Source organism: Pholcus phalangioides, unplaced genomic scaffold, assembly GCF_987345545.1.
Source record: "Pholcus phalangioides strain wild (caught in Gottingen) unplaced genomic scaffold, Ppha-v1.0 ptg000017l_1, whole genome shotgun sequence".
Classification (NCBI taxonomy): domain Eukaryota; kingdom Metazoa; phylum Arthropoda; class Arachnida; order Araneae; family Pholcidae; genus Pholcus; species Pholcus phalangioides.
Genome location: NW_028301610.1, coordinates 27,115,450 through 27,131,568, shown reverse-complemented (window position 1 = coordinate 27,131,568; position 16,119 = coordinate 27,115,450). Strand labels below are relative to the sequence as shown.

Sequence of the window (16,119 nt, the reverse complement as noted above, 5' to 3'; positions counted from 1 at the left end):
TTCGGCAGGATTGTTTCAAACGGATAACGGCACATGCGGGTTGAAGACGCTAGGCAGCCGTGGCGCATCGGTGGTTCAGTGGTAGAATGCTCGCCTCCCAAGCGGGCGACCCGTGTTCGATTCCCGGTCGATGCATCGTTTTGATATATTACCTGTATCGTTTATGAATCAATTGGATAGAGTTTATATTAACTATTGATTTTCACCTCGAACTCTCTCGGTGATCTGTATTCGACAGAATTGTTTCAAACGGATAACGGCACATGCGGGTTGAAGACGCTAGGCAACCGTGGCGCATCGGTGGTTCAGTGGTAGAATGCTCGCCTCCCAAGCGGGCGACCCGTGTTCGATTCCCGGTCGATGCATCGTTTTGATATATTACCTGTATCGTTTATGAATCAATTGGATAGAGTTTATATTAACTATTGATTTTCACCTCGAACTCTCTCGGTGATCTGTATTCGGCAGAATTGTTTCAAACGGATAACGGCACATGCGGGTTGAAGACGCTAGGCAGCCGTGGCGCATCGGTGGTTCAGTGGTAGAATGCTCGCCTCCCAAGCGGACGACCCGGGTTCGATTCCCGGTCGATGCATCGTTTTGATATATTACCTGTATCGTTTATGAATCAATTGGATAGAGTTTATATTAACTATTGATTTTCACCTCGAACTCTCTCGGTGATCTGTATTCGGCAGAATTGTTTCAAACGGATAACGGCACATGCGGGTTGAAGACGCTAGGCAGCCGTGGCGCATCGGTGGTTCAGTGGTAGAATGCTCGCCTCCCAAGCGGGCGACCCGTGTTCGATTTCCGGTCGATGCATCGTTTTGATATATTACCTGTATCGTTTATGAATCAATTGGATAGAGTTTATATTAACTATTGATTTTCACCTCGAACTCTCTCGGTGATCTGTATTCGGCAGAATTGTTTCAAACGGATAACGGCACATGCGGGTTGAAGACGCTAGGCAGCCGTGGCGCATCGGTGGTTCAGTGGTAGAATGCTCGCCTCCCAAGCGGGCGACCCGTGTTCGATTCCCGGTCGATGCATCGTTTTGATATATTACCTGTATCGTTTATGAATCAATTGGATAGAGTTTATATTAACTACTGATTTTCACCTCGAACTCTCTCGGTGATCTGTATTCGGCAGAATTGTTTCAAACGGATAACGGCACATGCGGGTTGAAGACGCTAGGCAGCCGTGGCGCATCGGTGGTTCAGTGGTAGAATGCTCGCCTCCCAAGCGGGCGACCCGTGTTCGATTCCCGGTCGATGCATCGTTTTGATATATTACCTGTACCGTTTATGAATCAATTGGATAGAGTTTATAATAACTATTGATTTTCACCTCGAACTCTCTCGGTGATCTGTATTCGGCAGAATTGTTTCAAACGGATAACGGCACATGCGGGTTGAAGACGCTAGGCAGCCGTGGCGCATCGGTGGTTCAGTGGTAGAATGCTCGCCTCCCAAGCGGGCGACCCGTGTTCGATTCCCGGTCGATGCATCGTTTTGATATATTACCTGTATCGTTTATGAATCAATTGGATAGAGTTTATATTAACTATTGATTTTCACCTCGAACTCTCTCGGTGATCTGTATTCGGCAGAATTGTTTCAAACGGATAACGGCACATGCGGGTTGAAGACGCTAGGCAACCGTGGCGCATCGGTGGTTCAGTGGTAGAATGCTCGCCTCCCAAGCGGGCGACCCGTGTTCGATTCCCGGTCGATGCATCGTTTTGATATATTACCTGTATCGTTTATGAATCAATTGGATAGAGTTTATATTAACTATTGATTTTCACCTCGAACTCTCTCGGTGATCTGTATTCGGCAGAATTGTTTCAAACGGATAACGGCACATGCGGGTTGAAGACGCTAGGCAGCCGTGGCGCATCGGTGGTTCAGTGGTAGAATGCTCGCCTCCCAAGCGGGCGACCCGTGTTCGATTCCCGGTCGATGCATCGTTTTGATATATTACCTGTATCGTTTATGAATCAATTGGATAGAGTTTATATTAACTACTGATTTTCACCTCGAACTCTCTCGGTGATCTGTATTCGGCAGAATTGTTTCAAACGGATAACGGCACATGCGGGTTGAAGACGCTAGGCAGCCGTGGCGCATCGGTGGTTCAGTGGTAGAATGCTCGCCTCCCAAGCGGGCGACCCGTGTTCGATTCCCGGTCGATGCATCGTTTTGATATATTACCTGTACCGTTTATGAATCAATTGGATAGAGTTTATAATAACTATTGATTTTCACCTCGAACTCTCTCGGTGATCTGTATTCGGCAGAATTGTTTCAAACGGATAACGGCACATGCGGGTTGAAGACGCTAGGCAGCCGTGGCGCATCGGTGGTTCAGTGGTAGAATGCTCGCCTCCCAAGCGGGCGACCCGTGTTCGATTCCCGGTCGATGCATCGTTTTGATATATTACCTGTATCGTTTATGAATCAATTGGATAGAGTTTATATTAACTATTGATTTTCACCTCGAACTCTCTCGGTGATCTGTATTCGGCAGAATTGTTTCAAACGGATAACGGCACATGCGGGTTGAAGACGCTAGGCAACCGTGGCGCATCGGTGGTTCAGTGGTAGAATGCTCGCCTCCCAAGCGGGCGACCCGTGTTCGATTCCCGGTCGATGCATCGTTTTGATATATTACCTGTATCGTTTATGAATCAATTGGATAGAGTTTATATTAACTATTGATTTTCACCTCGAACTCTCTCGGTGATCTGTATTCGGCAGAATTGTTTCAAACGGATAACGGCACATGCGGGTTGAAGACGCTAGGCAGCCGTGGCGCATCGGTGGTTCAGTGGTAGAATGCTCGCCTCCCAAGCGGGCGACCCGTGTTCGATTCCCGGTCGATGCATCGTTTTGATATATTACCTGTATCGTTTATGAATCAATTGGATAGAGTTTATATTAACTATTGATTTTCACCTCGAACTCTCTCGGTGATCTGTATTCGGCAGAATTGTTTCAAACGGATAACGGCACATGCGGGTTGAAGACGCTAGGCAGCCGTGGCGCATCGGTGGTTCAGTGGTAGAATGCTCGCCTCCCAAGCGGGCGACCCGTGTTCGATTCCCGGTCGATGCATCGTTTTGATATATTACCTGTATCGTTTATGAATCAATTGGATAGAGTTTATATTAACTATTGATTTTCACCTCGAACTCTCTCGGTGATCTGTATTCGGCAGAATTGTTTCAAACGGATAACGGCACATGCGGGTTGAAGACGCTAGGCAGCCGTGGCGCATCGGTGGTTCAGTGGTAGAATGCTCCCCTCCCAAGCGGGCGACCCGTGTTCGATTCCCGGTCGATGCATCGTTTTGATATATTACCTGTATCGTTTATGAATCAATTGGATAGAGTTTATATTAACTATTGATTTTCACCTCGAACTCTCTCGGTGATCTGTATTCGGCAGAATTGTTTCAAACGGATAACGGCACATGCGGGTTGAAGACGCTAGGCAGCCGTGGCGCATCGGTGGTTCAGTGGTAGAATGCTCGCCTCCCAAGCGGGCGACCCGTGTTCGATTCCCGGTCGATGCATCGTTTTGATATATTACCTGTATCGTTTATGAATCAATTGGATAGAGTTTATATTAACTATTGATTTTCACCTCGAACTCTCTCGGTGATCTGTATTCGGCAGAATTGTTTCAAACGGATAACGGCACATGCGGGTTGAAGACGCTAGGCAGCCGTGGCGCATCGGTGGTTCAGTGGTAGAATGCTCGCCTCCCAAGCGGGCGACCCGGGTTCGATTCCCGGTCGATGCATCGCTTCGGTATATTACCTGTATCGTTTATGAATCAATTGGTTAGAGTGGATGTTAATTCTTGGTTTTATTTTGATTCACGTCGAACTCTCTCGGTGATCTATATTTGACAAATTTGTTTCAAACGGATAACGACCCATGCGGGTTGAAGACGCTAGGCAGCCATGGCGCATCGGTGGTTCAGTGGTAGAATGCTCGCCTCCCAAGCGGACGACCCGTGTTCTATTCCCGGTCGATGCATCGTTTTGATATATTACCTGTATCGTTTATGAATCAATTGGATAGAGTTTATATTAACTATTGATTTTCACCTCGAACTCTCTCGGTGATCTGTATTCGGCAGAATTGTTTCAAACGGATAACGGCACATGCGGGTTGAAGACGCTCGGCACCCGTGGCGCATCGGTGGTTCAGTGGTAGAATGCTCGCCTCCCAAGCGGGCGACCCGTGTTCGATTCCCGGTCGATGCATCGTTTTGATATATTACCTGTATCGTTTATGAATCAATTGGATAGAGTTTATATTAACTATTGATTTTCACATCGAACTCTCTCGGTGATCTGTATTCGGCAGAATTGTTTCAAACGGATAACGGCACATGCGGGTTGAAGACGCTAGGCAGCCGTGGCGCATCGGTGGTTCAGTGGTAGAATGCTCGCCTCCCAAGCGGGCGACCCGTGTTCGATTCCCGGTCGATGCATCGTTTTGATATATTACCTGTATCGTTTATGAATCAATTGGATAGAGTTTATATTAACTATTGATTTTCACCTCGAACTCTCTCGGTGATCTGTATTCGGCAGAATTGTTTCAAACGGATAACGGCACATGCGGGTTGAAGACGCTAGGCAGCCGTGGCGCATCGGTGGTTCAGTGGTAGAATGCTCGCCTCCCAAGCGGGCGACCCGTGTTCGATTCCCGGTCGATGCATCGTTTTGATATATTACCTGTATCGTTTATGAATCAATTGGATAGAGTTTATATTAACTATTGATTTTCACCTCGAACTCTCTCGGTGATCTGTATTCGACAGAATTGTTTCAAACGGATAACGGCCTATGCGGGTTGAAGACGCTAGGCAGCCGTGGCGCATCGGTGGTTCAGTGGTAGAATGCTCGCCTCCCAAGCGGGCGACCCGGGTTCGATTCCCGGTCGATGCATCGCTTCGGTATATTACCTGTATCGTTTATGAATCAATTGGTTAGAGTGGATGTTAATTCTTGGTTTTATTTTGATTCACGTCGAACTCTCTCGGTGATCTGTATTTGACAAATTTGTTTCAAACGGATAACGACCCATGCGGGTTGAAGACGCTAGGCAGCCATGGCGCATCGGTGGTTCAGTGGTAGAATGCTCGCCTCCCAAGCGGACGACCCGTGTTCTATTCCCGGTCGATGCATCGTTTTGATATATTACCTGTATCGTTTATGAATCAATTGGATAGAGTTTATATTAACTATTGATTTTCACCTCGAACTCTCTCGGTGATCTGTATTCGGCAGAATTGTTTCAAACGGATAACGGCACATGCGGGTTGAAGACGCTAGGCAGCCGTGGCGCATCGGTGGTTCAGTGGTAGAATGCTCGCCTCCCAAGCGGGCGACCCGTGTTCGATTCCCGGTCGATGCATCGTTTTGATATATTACCTGTATCGTTTATGAATCAATTGGATAGAGTTTATATTAACTATTGATTTTCACCTCGAACTCTCTCGGTGATCTGTATTCGGCAGAATTGTTTCAAACGGATAACGGCACATGCGGGTTGAAGACGCTCGGCACCCGTGGCGCATCGGTGGTTCAGTGGTAGAATGCTCGCCTCCCAAGCGGGCGACCCGTGTTCGATTCCCGGTCGATGCATCGTTTTGATATATTACCTGTATCGTTTATGAATCAATTGGATAGAGTTTATATTAACTATTGATTTTCACCTCGAACTCTCTCGGTGATCTGTATTCGGCAGAATTGTTTCAAACGGATAACGGCACATGCGGGTTGAAGACGCTAGGCAGCCGTGGCGCATCGGTGGTTCAGTGGTAGAATGCTCGCCTCCCAAGCGGGCGACCCGTGTTCGATTCCCGGTCGATGCATCGTTTTGATATATTACCTGTATCGTTTATGAATCAATTGGATAGAGTTTATATTAACTATTGATTTTCACCTCGAACTCTCTCGGTGATCTGTATTCGGCAGAATTGTTTCAAACGGATAACGGCACATGCGGGTTGAAGACGCTAGGCAGCCGTGGCGCATCGGTGGTTCAGTGGTAGAATGCTCCCCTCCCAAGCGGGCGACCCGTGTTCGATTCCCGGTCGATGCATCGTTTTGATATATTACCTGTATCGTTTATGAATCAATTGGATAGAGTTTATATTAACTATTGATTTTCACCTCGAACTCTCTCGGTGATCTGTATTCGGCAGAATTGTTTCAAACGGATAACGGCACATGCGGGTTGAAGACGCTAGGCAGCCGTGGCGCATCGGTGGTTCAGTGGTAGAATGCTCGCCTCCCAAGCGGGCGACCCGTGTTCGATTCCCGGTCGATGCATCGTTTTGATATATTACCTGTATCGTTTATGAATCAATTGGATAGAGTTTATATTAACTATTGATTTTCACCTCGAACTCTCTCGGTGATCTGTATTCGGCAGAATTGTTTCAAACGGATAACGGCACATGCGGGTTGAAGACGCTAGGCAGCCGTGGCGCATCGGTGGTTCAGTGGTAGAATGCTCGCCTCCCAAGCGGGCGACCCGGGTTCGATTCCCGGTCGATGCATCGCTTCGGTATATTACCTGTATCGTTTATGAATCAATTGGTTAGAGTGGATGTTAATTCTTGGTTTTATTTTGATTCACGTCGAACTCTCTCGGTGATCTATATTTGACAAATTTGTTTCAAACGGATAACGACCCATGCGGGTTGAAGACGCTAGGCAGCCATGGCGCATCGGTGGTTCAGTGGTAGAATGCTCGCCTCCCAAGCGGACGACCCGTGTTCTATTCCCGGTCGATGCATCGTTTTGATATATTACCTGTATCGTTTATGAATCAATTGGATAGAGTTTATATTAACTATTGATTTTCACCTCGAACTCTCTCGGTGATCTGTATTCGGCAGAATTGTTTCAAACGGATAACGGCACATGCGGGTTGAAGACGCTCGGCACCCGTGGCGCATCGGTGGTTCAGTGGTAGAATGCTCGCCTCCCAAGCGGGCGACCCGTGTTCGATTCCCGGTCGATGCATCGTTTTGATATATTACCTGTATCGTTTATGAATCAATTGGATAGAGTTTATATTAACTATTGATTTTCACATCGAACTCTCTCGGTGATCTGTATTCGGCAGAATTGTTTCAAACGGATAACGGCACATGCGGGTTGAAGACGCTAGGCAGCCGTGGCGCATCGGTGGTTCAGTGGTAGAATGCTCGCCTCCCAAGCGGGCGACCCGTGTTCGATTCCCGGTCGATGCATCGTTTTGATATATTACCTGTATCGTTTATGAATCAATTGGATAGAGTTTATATTAACTATTGATTTTCACCTCGAACTCTCTCGGTGATCTGTATTCGGCAGAATTGTTTCAAACGGATAACGGCACATGCGGGTTGAAGACGCTAGGCAGCCGTGGCGCATCGGTGGTTCAGTGGTAGAATGCTCGCCTCCCAAGCGGGCGACCCGTGTTCGATTCCCGGTCGATGCATCGTTTTGATATATTACCTGTATCGTTTATGAATCAATTGGATAGAGTTTATATTAACTATTGATTTTCACCTCGAACTCTCTCGGTGATCTGTATTCGACAGAATTGTTTCAAACGGATAACGGCCTATGCGGGTTGAAGACGCTAGGCAGCCATGGCGCATCGGTGGTTCAGTGGTAGAATGCTCGCCTCCCAAGCGGACGACCCGTGTTCTATTCCCGGTCGATGCATCGTTTTGATATATTACCTGTATCGTTTATGAATCAATTGGATAGAGTTTATATTAACTATTGATTTTCACCTCGAACTCTCTCGGTGATCTGTATTCGGCAGAATTGTTTCAAACGGATAACGGCACATGCGGGTTGAAGACGCTCGGCACCCGTGGCGCATCGGTGGTTCAGTGGTAGAATGCTCGCCTCCCAAGCGGGCGACCCGTGTTCGATTCCCGGTCGATGCATCGTTTTGATATATTACCTGTATCGTTTATGAATCAATTGGATAGAGTTTATATTAACTATTGATTTTCACATCGAACTCTCTCGGTGATCTGTATTCGGCAGAATTGTTTCAAACGGATAACGGCACATGCGGGTTGAAGACGCTAGGCAGCCGTGGCGCATCGGTGGTTCAGTGGTAGAATGCTCGCCTCCCAAGCGGGCGACCCGTGTTCGATTCCCGGTCGATGCATCGTTTTGATATATTACCTGTATCGTTTATGAATCAATTGGATAGAGTTTATATTAACTATTGATTTTCACCTCGAACTCTCTCGGTGATCTGTATTCGGCAGAATTGTTTCAAACGGATAACGGCACATGCGGGTTGAAGACGCTAGGCAGCCGTGGCGCATCGGTGGTTCAGTGGTAGAATGCTCGCCTCCCAAGCGGGCGACCCGTGTTCGATTCCCGGTCGATGCATCGTTTTGATATATTACCTGTATCGTTTATGAATCAATTGGATAGAGTTTATATTAACTATTGATTTTCACCTCGAACTCTCTCGGTGATCTGTATTCGGCAGAATTGTTTCAAACGGATAACGGCACATGCGGGTTGAAGACGCTAGGCAGCCGTGGCGCATCGGTGGTTCAGTGGTAGAATGCTCGCCTCCCAAGCGGGCGACCCGTGTTCGATTCCCGGTCGATGCATCGTTTTGATATATTACCTGTATCGTTTATGAATCAATTGGATAGAGTTTATATTAACTATTGATTTTCACCTCGAACTCTCTCGGTGATCTGTATTCGACAGAATTGTTTCAAACGGATAACGGCCTATGCGGGTTGAAGACGCTAGGCAGCCGTGGCGCATCGGTGGTTCAGTGGTAGAATGCTCGCCACCCAAGCGGGCGACCCGGGTTCGATTCCCGGTCGATGCATCGTTTTGATATATTACCTGTATCGTTTATGAATCAATTGGATAGAGTTTATATTAACTATTGATTTTCACATCGAACTCTCTCGGTGATCTGTATTCGGCAGAATTGTTTCAAACGGATAACGGCACATGCGGGTTGAAGACGCTAGGCAGCCGTGGCGCATCGGTGGTTCAGTGGTAGAATGCTCGCCTCCCAAGCGGGCGACCCGTGTTCGATTCCCGGTCGATGCATCGTTTTGATATATTACCTGTATCGTTTATGAATCAATTGGATAGAGTTTATATTAACTATTGATTTTCACCTCGAACTCTCTCGGTGATCTGTATTCGGCAGAATTGTTTCAAACGGATAACGGCACATGCGGGTTGAAGACGCTAGGCACCCGTGGCGCATCGGTGGTTCAGTGGTAGAATGCTCGCCTCCCAAGCGGGCGACCCGTGTTCGATTCTCGGTCGATGCATCGTTTTGATATATTACCTGTATCGTTTATGAATCAATTGGATAGAGTTTATATTAACTATTGATTTTCACCTCGAACTCTCTCGGTGATCTGTATTCGGCAGAATTGTTTCAAACGGATAACGGCACATGCGGGTTGAAGACGCTAGGCAGCCGTGGCGCATCGGTGGTTCAGTGGTAGAATGCTCGCCTCCCAAGCGGGCGACCCGTGTTCGATTCCCGGTCGATGCATCGTTTTGATATATTACCTGTATCGTTTATGAATCAATTGGATAGAGTTTATATTAACTATTGATTTTCACCTCGAACTCTCTCGGTGATCTGTATTCGGCAGAATTGTTTCAAACGGATAACGGCACATGCGGGTTGAAGACGCTAGGCAGCCGTGGCGCATCGGTGGTTCAGTGGTAGAATGCTCGCCTCCCAAGCGGGCGACCCGTGTTCGATTCCCGGTCGATGCATCGTTTTGATATATTACCTGTATCGTTTATGAATCAATTGGATAGAGTTTATATTAACTATTGATTTTCACCTCGAACTCTCTCGGTGATCTGTATTCGGCAGAATTGTTTCAAACGGATAACGGCACATGCGGGTTGAAGACGCTAGGCAGCCGTGGCGCATCGGTGGTTCAGTGGTAGAATGCTCGCCTCCCAAGCGGGCGACCCGTGTTCGATTTCCGGTCGATGCATCGTTTTGATATATTACCTGTATCGTTTATGAATCAATTGGTTAGAGTTGATATTAACTCTTGATTTTATGTTGATTCACCTCGAACTCTCTCGGTGATCTGTATTTGACAGAAATTATTTCAAACGGACAACGACCCATGCGGGTTGAAGACGCTAAGCAGCCATGATGCATCGGTGGTTCAATGGTAGAATGCTCGCTTCCCAAGCGGGCGACCCGAGTTCGATTCCCGGTCGATGCATCGTTTTGATATATTACCTGTATCGTTTATGAATCAATTGGTTAGAGTTGATATTAACTCTTGATTTTATGTTGATTCACCTCGAACTCTCTCGGTGATCTGTATTTGACAGAATTGTTTCAAACGGATAACGACCCATGCGGGTTGAAGACGCTAGGCGGCCATGGCGCATCGGTGGTTCAGTGGTAGAATGCTCGCCTCCCAAGCGGGCGACCCGGGTTCGATTCCCGGTCGATGCATCGCTTCGGTATATTACCTGTATCGTTTATGAATCAATTGGTTAGAGTGGATATTAATTCTTGGTTTTATTTTGATTCACGTCGAACTCTCTCGGTGATCTGTATTTGACAAATTTGTTTCAAACGGATAACGACCCATGCGGGTTGAAGACGCTAGGCGGCCATGGCGCATCGGTGGTTCAGTGGTAGAATGCTCGCCTCCCAAGCGGGCGACCCGTGTTCGATTCCCGGTCGATGCATCGTTTTGATATATTACCTGTATCGTTTATGAATCAATTGGATAGAGTTTATATTAACTATTGATTTTCACCTCGAACTCTCTCGGTGATCTGTATTCGGCAGAATTGTTTCAAACGGATAACGGCACATGCGGGTTGAAGACGCTAGGCAGCCGTGGCGCATCGGTGGTTCAGTGGTAGAATGCTCGCCTCCCAAGCGGGCGACCCGGGTTCGATTCCCGGTCGATGCATCGCTTCGGTATATTACCTGTATCGTTTATGAATCAATTGGTTAGAGTGGATATTAATACTTGGTTTTATTTTGATTCACGTCGAACTCTCTCGGTGATCTGTATTTGACAAATTTGTTTCAAACGGATAACGACCCATGCGGGTTGAAGACGCTAGGCGGCCATGGCGCATCGGTGGTTCAGTGGTAGAATGCTCGCCTCCCAAGCGGGCGACCCGTGTTCGATTCCCGGTCGATGCATCGTTTTGATATATTACCTGTATCGTTTATGAATCAATTGGATAGAGTTTATATTAACTATTGATTTTCACCTCGAACTCTCTCGGTGATCTGTATTCGGCAGAATTGTTTCAAACGGATAACGGCACATGCGGGTTGAAGACGCTAGGCACCCGTGGCGCATCGGTGGTTCAGTGGTAGAATGCTCGCCTCCCAAGCGGGCGACCCGTGTTCGATTCTCGGTCGATGCATCGTTTTGATATATTACCTGTATCGTTTATGAATCAATTGGATAGAGTTTATATTAACTATTGATTTTCACCTCGAACTCTCTCGGTGATCTGTATTCGGCAGAATTGTTTCAAACGGATAACGGCACATGCGGGTTGAAGACGCTAGGCAGCCGTGGCGCATCGGTGGTTCAGTGGTAGAATGCTCGCCTCCCAAGCGGGCGACCCGTGTTCGATTCCCGGTCGATGCATCGTTTTGATATATTACCTGTATCGTTTATGAATCAATTGGATAGAGTTTATATTAACTATTGATTTTCACCTCGAACTCTCTCGGTGATCTGTATTCGGCAGAATTGTTTCAAACGGATAACGGCACATGCGGGTTGAAGACGCTAGGCAGCCGTGGCGCATCGGTGGTTCAGTGGTAGAATGCTCGCCTCCCAAGCGGGCGACCCGTGTTCGATTCCCGGTCGATGCATCGTTTTGATATATTACCTGTATCGTTTATGAATCAATTGGATAGAGTTTATATTAACTATTGATTTTCACCTCGAACTCTCTCGGTGATCTGTATTCGGCAGAATTGTTTCAAACGGATAACGGCACATGCGGGTTGAAGACGCTAGGCAGCCGTGGCGCATCGGTGGTTCAGTGGTAGAATGCTCGCCTCCCAAGCGGGCGACCCGTGTTCGATTCCCGGTCGATGCATCGTTTTGATATATTACCTGTATCGTTTATGAATCAATTGGTTAGAGTTGATATTAACTCTTGATTTTATGTTGATTCACCTCGAACTCTCTCGGTGATCTGTATTTGACAGAAATTATTTCAAACGGACAACGACCCATGCGGGTTGAAGACGCTAAGCAGCCATGATGCATCGGTGGTTCAATGGTAGAATGCTCGCTTCCCAAGCGGGCGACCCGAGTTCGATTCCCGGTCGATGCATCGTTTTGATATATTACCTGTATCGTTTATGAATCAATTGGTTAGAGTTGATATTAACTCTTGATTTTATGTTGATTCACCTCGAACTCTCTCGGTGATCTGTATTTGACAGAATTGTTTCAAACGGATAACGACCCATGCGGGTTGAAGACGCTAAGCGACTACGGCGCATCGGTGGTTCAGTGGTAGAATGCTCGCCTCCCAAGCGGGCGACCCGTGTTCGATTCCCGGTCGATGCATCGTTTTGATATATTACCTGTATCGTTTATGAATCAATTGGATAGAGTTTATATTAACTATTGATTTTCACCTCGAACTCTCTCGGTGATCTGTATTCGACAGAATTGTTTCAAACGGATAACGGCCTATGCGGGTTGAAGACGCTAGGCAGCCGTGGCGCATCGGTGGTTCAGTGGTAGAATGCTCGCCTCCCAAGCGGGCGACCCGGGTTCGATTCCCGGTCGATGCATCGCTTCGGTATATTACCTGTATCGTTTATGAATCAATTGGTTAGAGTGGATATTAATTCTTGGTTTTATTTTGATTCACGTCGAACTCTCTCGGTGATCTGTATTTGACAAATTTGTTTCAAACGGATAACGACCCATGCGGGTTGAAGACGCTAGGCGGCCATGGCGCATCGGTGGTTCAGTGGTAGAATGCTCGCCTCCCAAGCGGGCGACCCGGGTTCGATTCCCGGTCGATGCATCGCTTCGGTATGTTACCTGTATCGTTTATGAATCAATTGGTTAGAGTGGATATTAATTCTTGGTTTTATTTTGATTCACGTCGAACTCTCTCTGTGATCTGTATTTGACAAATTTGTTTCAAACGGATAACGACCCATGCGGGTTGAAGACGCTAGGCGGCCATGGCGCATCGGTGGTTCAGTGGTAGAATGCTCGCCTCCCAAGCGGGCGACCCGGGTTCGATTCCCGGTCGATGCATCGCTTCGGTATATTACCTGTATCGTTTATGAATCAATTGGTTAGAGTGGATATTAATTCTTGGTTTTATTTTGATTCACGTCGAACTCTCTCGGTGATCTGTATTTGACAAATTTGTTTCAAACGGATAACGACCCATGCGGGTTGAAGACGCTAGGCGGCCATGGCGCATCGGTGGTTCAGTGGTAGAATGCTCGCCTCCCAAGCGGGTGACTCGGGTTCGATTCCCGGTCGATGCATCGCTTCGGTATATTACCTGTATCGTTTATGAATCAATTGGTTAGAGTGGATATTAATTCTTGGTTTTATTTTGATTCACGTCGAACTCTCTCGGTGATCTGTATTTGACAAATTTGTTTCAAACGGATAACGACCCATGCGGGTTGAAGACGCTAGGCGGCCATTGCGCATCGGTGGTTCAGTGGTAGAATGCTCGCCTCCCAAGCGGGCGACCCGGGTTCGATTCCCGGTCGATGCATCGCTTCGGTATGTTACCTGTATTGTTTATGAATCAATTGGTTAGAGTGGATATTAATTCTTGGTTTTATTTTGATTCACGTCGAACTCTCTCGGTGATCTGTATTTGACAAATTTGTTTCAAACCGATAACGACCCATGCGGGTTGAAGACGCTAGGCGGCCATGGCGCATCGGTGGTTCAGTGGTAGAATGCTCGCCTCCCAAGCGGGCGACCCGGGTTCGATTCCCGGTCGATGCTTCGCTTCGGTATGTTACCTGTATCGTTTATGAATCAATTGGTTAGAGTGGATATTAATTCTTGGTTTTATTTTGATTCACGTCGAACTCTCTCGGTGATCTGTATTTGACAAATTTGTTTCAAACGGATAACGACCCATGCGGGTTGAAGACGCTAGGCGGCCATGGCGCATCGGTGGTTCAGTGGTAGAATGCTCGCCTCCCAAGCGGGTGACTCGGGTTCGATTCCCGGTCGATGCATCGCTTCGGTATATTACCTGTATCGTTTATGAATCAATTGGTTAGAGTGGATATTAATTCTTGGTTTTATTTTGATTCACGTCGAACTCTCTCGGTGATCTGTATTTGACAAATTTGTTTCAAACGGATAACGACCCATGCGGGTTGAAGACGCTAGGCGGCCATTGCGCATCGGTGGTTCAGTGGTAGAATGCTCGCCTCCCAAGCGGGCGACCCGGGTTCGATTCCCGGACGATGCATCATTTCGATGTATTACCTTTATCGTTTATGAATCAATTGGTTACAGTTGATATTTACTCTTGATTTTATGTTGATTCACCTCGAACTCTCTCGGTGATCTGTAATCGAATCGAGGTTTGAAAATCGATGTCGATTGAACAAAAATGTGTGACAAGATGAAAGCAAAGTGTGACGAAACGCGAATTATCAAGCACACTGATTTTCGAACATCATGATTATTTTCTAATGGTTTCTTATTTTATTTCTACAGTACGTGTAGTGATTCTTGGTACGTAGCCCGTATCGGTTCTATAAAACGTAATCTTCTATTTCTTTCCATTGTTGTCATTTATACGCATAAGTACGAGGTAAGAGGATATGTAGATTTTGGGCATGGCTCATTTTCACATCCATAACTCTCTTGGAGAGAATGAAGAGATATCGCGTGCAGCAATGTGAAGCATGATAAAGAGTTAATATGATCAAGTTTGTTAAAAATATCGGAAGATTAAAAAAATGACTTGAGAGAAAATATCACCGCCACGGGAGGTGAATTGACATATTAACAACAACGGTATGCCGCGGAATACTACGATTCCGGGAGGAACCACGAGTGAGCCGAGATAATACGTTCGTCTGATAGATCACCAAGTGAGGTTAGTATATGTGATCGTAGTGAGAATAATGAGTAAGTCTGAGAAATTGTTTTGTAATCCAATATGAATTGTTATAATTTCCAATTGTCCCAATTACAAATCAAATCGCCCCCTTAAAATAATATCCCCCACCCCCCCATCCAAGGGGCGTGCTCCTCACGTTCAGAATCATGGCAGAAACTTTAGACTAAAGTTTCAGTTCTACCGTGTATATATCAGTGTTTCCCAAAGTGGGCAATATCGCCCCTGGGTTAAAGGGGAGGGGATGGTAGAAACTTTGGATCTAATATAGGATCCTATTGGTTGGATTGATTTGGGAGCGATGAGATGAAAGAAAATATGAAGAGGGGGCGATGGAACAAAAAGTTTGGGAAATCATGGTCTATATCAGTGGTTCCCAATCAGGGCTGCGGGAAAGCCTTTTTGGGGGTGCGAGATGGAAAAAAAGTTATAGCATGTTCATATTGGTTATTAAAGAAGATTGAATTGAAAAAAAGTCCATTTTTCATATCTTTAAACAATACAAATCATATCTACTTTTTAACACCGCATTTTTTTAACTTTCGCTCGCAAAAATGGGTCGCACAATATTTGAAACGTGCGTCTTAATCCTGCGGTAGACCCTGATGCAACTGACCAATGAAAACACGGATTTTAATGACATCCCAAAATAGAAAAAGCGCAATGCTTTCTGATGATGCTCCCCTCGTTTATGATCTCCCTCCCTCACCAAGTTAATGAACCACATCTCTAATTTCAATTTTGTTTTTTGATATAATACAACTGTGTGTATTTTATAAATTAATTTTATATTGCTAAATTAAAATTAATCAATTAAATAAGAGTTAAATTAATAAATTAATTTTATATTGCTTCAAGTTTAGAATTTTCACAGTAATTTAAGAACAATTAATGTAATTAGCTCCAAAAAATATGAATTTT

At 46.1% G+C, this 16,119-nt stretch overlaps 59 non-coding genes across 59 annotated transcripts; all 59 read left to right on the top strand.

Moving 5' to 3' along the window:
* Positions 1–64: 64 nt before the first annotated feature.
* TRNAG-CCC (transfer RNA glycine (anticodon CCC)) lies at positions 65–135 on the top strand. The gene has a single exon. It is a non-coding gene; the product is annotated as a tRNA-Gly (tRNA).
* A 159-nt stretch (positions 136–294) lies between these two features.
* TRNAG-CCC (transfer RNA glycine (anticodon CCC)) lies at positions 295–365 on the top strand. The gene has a single exon. It is a non-coding gene; the product is annotated as a tRNA-Gly (tRNA).
* Positions 366–524: 159 nt separating this feature from the next.
* Positions 525–595, top strand: TRNAG-CCC (transfer RNA glycine (anticodon CCC)). The gene has a single exon. It is a non-coding gene; the product is annotated as a tRNA-Gly (tRNA).
* A 159-nt stretch (positions 596–754) lies between these two features.
* On the top strand, positions 755–825 carry TRNAG-CCC (transfer RNA glycine (anticodon CCC)). Its single transcript has one exon. It is a non-coding gene; the product is annotated as a tRNA-Gly (tRNA).
* A 159-nt stretch (positions 826–984) lies between these two features.
* TRNAG-CCC (transfer RNA glycine (anticodon CCC)) lies at positions 985–1,055 on the top strand. The gene has a single exon. It is a non-coding gene; the product is annotated as a tRNA-Gly (tRNA).
* Positions 1,056–1,214: 159 nt separating this feature from the next.
* TRNAG-CCC (transfer RNA glycine (anticodon CCC)) lies at positions 1,215–1,285 on the top strand. Its single transcript has one exon. It is a non-coding gene; the product is annotated as a tRNA-Gly (tRNA).
* A 159-nt stretch (positions 1,286–1,444) lies between these two features.
* On the top strand, positions 1,445–1,515 carry TRNAG-CCC (transfer RNA glycine (anticodon CCC)). Its single transcript has one exon. It is a non-coding gene; the product is annotated as a tRNA-Gly (tRNA).
* Positions 1,516–1,674: 159 nt separating this feature from the next.
* On the top strand, positions 1,675–1,745 carry TRNAG-CCC (transfer RNA glycine (anticodon CCC)). The gene has a single exon. It is a non-coding gene; the product is annotated as a tRNA-Gly (tRNA).
* Positions 1,746–1,904: 159 nt separating this feature from the next.
* Positions 1,905–1,975, top strand: TRNAG-CCC (transfer RNA glycine (anticodon CCC)). The gene has a single exon. It is a non-coding gene; the product is annotated as a tRNA-Gly (tRNA).
* Positions 1,976–2,134: 159 nt separating this feature from the next.
* On the top strand, positions 2,135–2,205 carry TRNAG-CCC (transfer RNA glycine (anticodon CCC)). Its single transcript has one exon. It is a non-coding gene; the product is annotated as a tRNA-Gly (tRNA).
* A 159-nt stretch (positions 2,206–2,364) lies between these two features.
* On the top strand, positions 2,365–2,435 carry TRNAG-CCC (transfer RNA glycine (anticodon CCC)). The gene has a single exon. It is a non-coding gene; the product is annotated as a tRNA-Gly (tRNA).
* A 159-nt stretch (positions 2,436–2,594) lies between these two features.
* On the top strand, positions 2,595–2,665 carry TRNAG-CCC (transfer RNA glycine (anticodon CCC)). The gene has a single exon. It is a non-coding gene; the product is annotated as a tRNA-Gly (tRNA).
* Positions 2,666–2,824: 159 nt separating this feature from the next.
* TRNAG-CCC (transfer RNA glycine (anticodon CCC)) lies at positions 2,825–2,895 on the top strand. Its single transcript has one exon. It is a non-coding gene; the product is annotated as a tRNA-Gly (tRNA).
* A 159-nt stretch (positions 2,896–3,054) lies between these two features.
* TRNAG-CCC (transfer RNA glycine (anticodon CCC)) lies at positions 3,055–3,125 on the top strand. The gene has a single exon. It is a non-coding gene; the product is annotated as a tRNA-Gly (tRNA).
* Positions 3,126–3,284: 159 nt separating this feature from the next.
* On the top strand, positions 3,285–3,355 carry TRNAG-CCC (transfer RNA glycine (anticodon CCC)). Its single transcript has one exon. It is a non-coding gene; the product is annotated as a tRNA-Gly (tRNA).
* Positions 3,356–3,514: 159 nt separating this feature from the next.
* TRNAG-CCC (transfer RNA glycine (anticodon CCC)) lies at positions 3,515–3,585 on the top strand. Its single transcript has one exon. It is a non-coding gene; the product is annotated as a tRNA-Gly (tRNA).
* A 159-nt stretch (positions 3,586–3,744) lies between these two features.
* On the top strand, positions 3,745–3,815 carry TRNAG-CCC (transfer RNA glycine (anticodon CCC)). The gene has a single exon. It is a non-coding gene; the product is annotated as a tRNA-Gly (tRNA).
* A 398-nt stretch (positions 3,816–4,213) lies between these two features.
* TRNAG-CCC (transfer RNA glycine (anticodon CCC)) lies at positions 4,214–4,284 on the top strand. The gene has a single exon. It is a non-coding gene; the product is annotated as a tRNA-Gly (tRNA).
* A 159-nt stretch (positions 4,285–4,443) lies between these two features.
* Positions 4,444–4,514, top strand: TRNAG-CCC (transfer RNA glycine (anticodon CCC)). Its single transcript has one exon. It is a non-coding gene; the product is annotated as a tRNA-Gly (tRNA).
* A 159-nt stretch (positions 4,515–4,673) lies between these two features.
* Positions 4,674–4,744, top strand: TRNAG-CCC (transfer RNA glycine (anticodon CCC)). Its single transcript has one exon. It is a non-coding gene; the product is annotated as a tRNA-Gly (tRNA).
* A 159-nt stretch (positions 4,745–4,903) lies between these two features.
* On the top strand, positions 4,904–4,974 carry TRNAG-CCC (transfer RNA glycine (anticodon CCC)). The gene has a single exon. It is a non-coding gene; the product is annotated as a tRNA-Gly (tRNA).
* A 398-nt stretch (positions 4,975–5,372) lies between these two features.
* On the top strand, positions 5,373–5,443 carry TRNAG-CCC (transfer RNA glycine (anticodon CCC)). The gene has a single exon. It is a non-coding gene; the product is annotated as a tRNA-Gly (tRNA).
* A 159-nt stretch (positions 5,444–5,602) lies between these two features.
* TRNAG-CCC (transfer RNA glycine (anticodon CCC)) lies at positions 5,603–5,673 on the top strand. Its single transcript has one exon. It is a non-coding gene; the product is annotated as a tRNA-Gly (tRNA).
* A 159-nt stretch (positions 5,674–5,832) lies between these two features.
* TRNAG-CCC (transfer RNA glycine (anticodon CCC)) lies at positions 5,833–5,903 on the top strand. The gene has a single exon. It is a non-coding gene; the product is annotated as a tRNA-Gly (tRNA).
* A 159-nt stretch (positions 5,904–6,062) lies between these two features.
* On the top strand, positions 6,063–6,133 carry TRNAG-CCC (transfer RNA glycine (anticodon CCC)). Its single transcript has one exon. It is a non-coding gene; the product is annotated as a tRNA-Gly (tRNA).
* Positions 6,134–6,292: 159 nt separating this feature from the next.
* TRNAG-CCC (transfer RNA glycine (anticodon CCC)) lies at positions 6,293–6,363 on the top strand. Its single transcript has one exon. It is a non-coding gene; the product is annotated as a tRNA-Gly (tRNA).
* A 159-nt stretch (positions 6,364–6,522) lies between these two features.
* On the top strand, positions 6,523–6,593 carry TRNAG-CCC (transfer RNA glycine (anticodon CCC)). The gene has a single exon. It is a non-coding gene; the product is annotated as a tRNA-Gly (tRNA).
* Positions 6,594–6,991: 398 nt separating this feature from the next.
* TRNAG-CCC (transfer RNA glycine (anticodon CCC)) lies at positions 6,992–7,062 on the top strand. Its single transcript has one exon. It is a non-coding gene; the product is annotated as a tRNA-Gly (tRNA).
* Positions 7,063–7,221: 159 nt separating this feature from the next.
* TRNAG-CCC (transfer RNA glycine (anticodon CCC)) lies at positions 7,222–7,292 on the top strand. The gene has a single exon. It is a non-coding gene; the product is annotated as a tRNA-Gly (tRNA).
* A 159-nt stretch (positions 7,293–7,451) lies between these two features.
* Positions 7,452–7,522, top strand: TRNAG-CCC (transfer RNA glycine (anticodon CCC)). Its single transcript has one exon. It is a non-coding gene; the product is annotated as a tRNA-Gly (tRNA).
* Positions 7,523–7,911: 389 nt separating this feature from the next.
* On the top strand, positions 7,912–7,982 carry TRNAG-CCC (transfer RNA glycine (anticodon CCC)). The gene has a single exon. It is a non-coding gene; the product is annotated as a tRNA-Gly (tRNA).
* A 159-nt stretch (positions 7,983–8,141) lies between these two features.
* On the top strand, positions 8,142–8,212 carry TRNAG-CCC (transfer RNA glycine (anticodon CCC)). The gene has a single exon. It is a non-coding gene; the product is annotated as a tRNA-Gly (tRNA).
* A 159-nt stretch (positions 8,213–8,371) lies between these two features.
* On the top strand, positions 8,372–8,442 carry TRNAG-CCC (transfer RNA glycine (anticodon CCC)). Its single transcript has one exon. It is a non-coding gene; the product is annotated as a tRNA-Gly (tRNA).
* A 159-nt stretch (positions 8,443–8,601) lies between these two features.
* TRNAG-CCC (transfer RNA glycine (anticodon CCC)) lies at positions 8,602–8,672 on the top strand. Its single transcript has one exon. It is a non-coding gene; the product is annotated as a tRNA-Gly (tRNA).
* A 159-nt stretch (positions 8,673–8,831) lies between these two features.
* TRNAG-CCC (transfer RNA glycine (anticodon CCC)) lies at positions 8,832–8,902 on the top strand. The gene has a single exon. It is a non-coding gene; the product is annotated as a tRNA-Gly (tRNA).
* A 159-nt stretch (positions 8,903–9,061) lies between these two features.
* TRNAG-CCC (transfer RNA glycine (anticodon CCC)) lies at positions 9,062–9,132 on the top strand. Its single transcript has one exon. It is a non-coding gene; the product is annotated as a tRNA-Gly (tRNA).
* Positions 9,133–9,291: 159 nt separating this feature from the next.
* TRNAG-CCC (transfer RNA glycine (anticodon CCC)) lies at positions 9,292–9,362 on the top strand. The gene has a single exon. It is a non-coding gene; the product is annotated as a tRNA-Gly (tRNA).
* Positions 9,363–9,521: 159 nt separating this feature from the next.
* Positions 9,522–9,592, top strand: TRNAG-CCC (transfer RNA glycine (anticodon CCC)). The gene has a single exon. It is a non-coding gene; the product is annotated as a tRNA-Gly (tRNA).
* A 159-nt stretch (positions 9,593–9,751) lies between these two features.
* TRNAG-CCC (transfer RNA glycine (anticodon CCC)) lies at positions 9,752–9,822 on the top strand. The gene has a single exon. It is a non-coding gene; the product is annotated as a tRNA-Gly (tRNA).
* A 159-nt stretch (positions 9,823–9,981) lies between these two features.
* TRNAG-CCC (transfer RNA glycine (anticodon CCC)) lies at positions 9,982–10,052 on the top strand. Its single transcript has one exon. It is a non-coding gene; the product is annotated as a tRNA-Gly (tRNA).
* Positions 10,053–10,221: 169 nt separating this feature from the next.
* TRNAG-CCC (transfer RNA glycine (anticodon CCC)) lies at positions 10,222–10,292 on the top strand. The gene has a single exon. It is a non-coding gene; the product is annotated as a tRNA-Gly (tRNA).
* A 168-nt stretch (positions 10,293–10,460) lies between these two features.
* On the top strand, positions 10,461–10,531 carry TRNAG-CCC (transfer RNA glycine (anticodon CCC)). Its single transcript has one exon. It is a non-coding gene; the product is annotated as a tRNA-Gly (tRNA).
* Positions 10,532–10,699: 168 nt separating this feature from the next.
* On the top strand, positions 10,700–10,770 carry TRNAG-CCC (transfer RNA glycine (anticodon CCC)). Its single transcript has one exon. It is a non-coding gene; the product is annotated as a tRNA-Gly (tRNA).
* A 159-nt stretch (positions 10,771–10,929) lies between these two features.
* Positions 10,930–11,000, top strand: TRNAG-CCC (transfer RNA glycine (anticodon CCC)). The gene has a single exon. It is a non-coding gene; the product is annotated as a tRNA-Gly (tRNA).
* Positions 11,001–11,168: 168 nt separating this feature from the next.
* Positions 11,169–11,239, top strand: TRNAG-CCC (transfer RNA glycine (anticodon CCC)). Its single transcript has one exon. It is a non-coding gene; the product is annotated as a tRNA-Gly (tRNA).
* Positions 11,240–11,398: 159 nt separating this feature from the next.
* On the top strand, positions 11,399–11,469 carry TRNAG-CCC (transfer RNA glycine (anticodon CCC)). The gene has a single exon. It is a non-coding gene; the product is annotated as a tRNA-Gly (tRNA).
* A 159-nt stretch (positions 11,470–11,628) lies between these two features.
* Positions 11,629–11,699, top strand: TRNAG-CCC (transfer RNA glycine (anticodon CCC)). The gene has a single exon. It is a non-coding gene; the product is annotated as a tRNA-Gly (tRNA).
* A 159-nt stretch (positions 11,700–11,858) lies between these two features.
* Positions 11,859–11,929, top strand: TRNAG-CCC (transfer RNA glycine (anticodon CCC)). The gene has a single exon. It is a non-coding gene; the product is annotated as a tRNA-Gly (tRNA).
* Positions 11,930–12,088: 159 nt separating this feature from the next.
* On the top strand, positions 12,089–12,159 carry TRNAG-CCC (transfer RNA glycine (anticodon CCC)). The gene has a single exon. It is a non-coding gene; the product is annotated as a tRNA-Gly (tRNA).
* A 169-nt stretch (positions 12,160–12,328) lies between these two features.
* Positions 12,329–12,399, top strand: TRNAG-CCC (transfer RNA glycine (anticodon CCC)). Its single transcript has one exon. It is a non-coding gene; the product is annotated as a tRNA-Gly (tRNA).
* Positions 12,400–12,567: 168 nt separating this feature from the next.
* Positions 12,568–12,638, top strand: TRNAG-CCC (transfer RNA glycine (anticodon CCC)). Its single transcript has one exon. It is a non-coding gene; the product is annotated as a tRNA-Gly (tRNA).
* Positions 12,639–12,797: 159 nt separating this feature from the next.
* On the top strand, positions 12,798–12,868 carry TRNAG-CCC (transfer RNA glycine (anticodon CCC)). The gene has a single exon. It is a non-coding gene; the product is annotated as a tRNA-Gly (tRNA).
* Positions 12,869–13,036: 168 nt separating this feature from the next.
* TRNAG-CCC (transfer RNA glycine (anticodon CCC)) lies at positions 13,037–13,107 on the top strand. Its single transcript has one exon. It is a non-coding gene; the product is annotated as a tRNA-Gly (tRNA).
* A 168-nt stretch (positions 13,108–13,275) lies between these two features.
* Positions 13,276–13,346, top strand: TRNAG-CCC (transfer RNA glycine (anticodon CCC)). Its single transcript has one exon. It is a non-coding gene; the product is annotated as a tRNA-Gly (tRNA).
* A 168-nt stretch (positions 13,347–13,514) lies between these two features.
* Positions 13,515–13,585, top strand: TRNAG-CCC (transfer RNA glycine (anticodon CCC)). The gene has a single exon. It is a non-coding gene; the product is annotated as a tRNA-Gly (tRNA).
* Positions 13,586–13,753: 168 nt separating this feature from the next.
* On the top strand, positions 13,754–13,824 carry TRNAG-CCC (transfer RNA glycine (anticodon CCC)). The gene has a single exon. It is a non-coding gene; the product is annotated as a tRNA-Gly (tRNA).
* A 168-nt stretch (positions 13,825–13,992) lies between these two features.
* On the top strand, positions 13,993–14,063 carry TRNAG-CCC (transfer RNA glycine (anticodon CCC)). Its single transcript has one exon. It is a non-coding gene; the product is annotated as a tRNA-Gly (tRNA).
* Positions 14,064–14,231: 168 nt separating this feature from the next.
* Positions 14,232–14,302, top strand: TRNAG-CCC (transfer RNA glycine (anticodon CCC)). The gene has a single exon. It is a non-coding gene; the product is annotated as a tRNA-Gly (tRNA).
* A 168-nt stretch (positions 14,303–14,470) lies between these two features.
* On the top strand, positions 14,471–14,541 carry TRNAG-CCC (transfer RNA glycine (anticodon CCC)). Its single transcript has one exon. It is a non-coding gene; the product is annotated as a tRNA-Gly (tRNA).
* Positions 14,542–16,119: the final 1,578 nt, after the last annotated feature.